Source organism: Thunnus maccoyii, chromosome 14 (genome assembly GCF_910596095.1).
Source record: "Thunnus maccoyii chromosome 14, fThuMac1.1, whole genome shotgun sequence".
NCBI lineage: Eukaryota > Metazoa > Chordata > Actinopteri > Scombriformes > Scombridae > Thunnus > Thunnus maccoyii.
In genome coordinates this window covers 9,945,925-9,946,892 of record NC_056546.1, presented here as the reverse complement: position 1 = coordinate 9,946,892, position 968 = coordinate 9,945,925, and the positions used below count along the sequence as shown (strand labels likewise).

Below are 968 nucleotides of genomic sequence, written 5' to 3'. Positions count from 1 at the left end.
CCTGTGTTTGTCAGGGAGGGATGTGCTGCCTTTTCTGGCCAGCCTCTGCAAACCGGGGTCAACGAGGGAGCAAAAAATAAAACAAGACCCTTTCTTTCGTGCCTTCTTTCTCTTTCCCTCTTACCTTTTACAGTCAACACCTTCTTTTTCTTTCTCTCATCCGGTCCCCTTCTCTCTCTCTCTCTCTCTCTCACTCCCGTACATGACGTAACATCAGCTTTGTTTATTTGCTCCCCTTAATGGAACAGGCTGATAATGAAAACAACTTACTAATTGGCAATTAACCAGTATGGCAACTAACATTTTAGATTTACTGCGTGCCGCAAGAACAGTTCATTTCTTTAATGGCAATAACTAATAATAACAACATGATTTTATTTATGCAAAAGTTTTTTTAAACAGAGTTTGACAAAGTGATTTAGAATCAATCCACAGAAATAAGGTCACACAGGAGGAGAGATGTGGCTGCACAGCAGACGGCAGGCGTCTCTGTCTGCTTGATGTTTCCAGTGTTTTAGCGTGAAAAATGCTGTTTGTGTTGTGGTGTCTGCAGGTTTAGGCTGTAAGTAAACGGAGAAGACGCTAAATGCTCGATGTGCATTCAGAGCTCTAGTCCCCCGCTGCTCGCAACATTCAGCAAGCCCTCGGATAAACACACAATTACGGCAGGTGAATAAACTTGTTTGGGGGGTGTTAATTACATGCTTAACGTAAACAAAAGCCATGTAAAAGAATGTGAATTACCAGTGGCTTTTTCCCTTCAATCCCCATTCAGGTTTTACATTTCACCTCTAGTCTCTTCTAGGGGTGATTTCCGAATTGCCTGCGAGGGCTACTCCCAAACAAGGCTCCTCCAAAGCATAATGCTGGATAATACCTGCAGCTTTGGCTTGAATGGTGATCACCTAAATTGGTGCACCAGGAACTCAGTCAGGTAGGAGGCTTTACATATTCGGAGTAGTGCTGTT

At 43.3% G+C, this 968-nt stretch overlaps 1 protein-coding gene across 1 annotated transcript in view; it reads left to right on the top strand.

Moving 5' to 3' along the window:
* Positions 1-781: 781 nt before the first annotated feature.
* Positions 782-968, top strand: part of six3a (SIX homeobox 3a) — a 5,604-nt gene continuing 5,417 nt past the window's right edge. The window contains exon 1 of the mRNA XM_042433685.1: positions 782-934. The gene's annotated coding sequence lies outside the window, so the exon portion shown is untranslated. The remainder of the gene's footprint in view (positions 935-968) is intronic.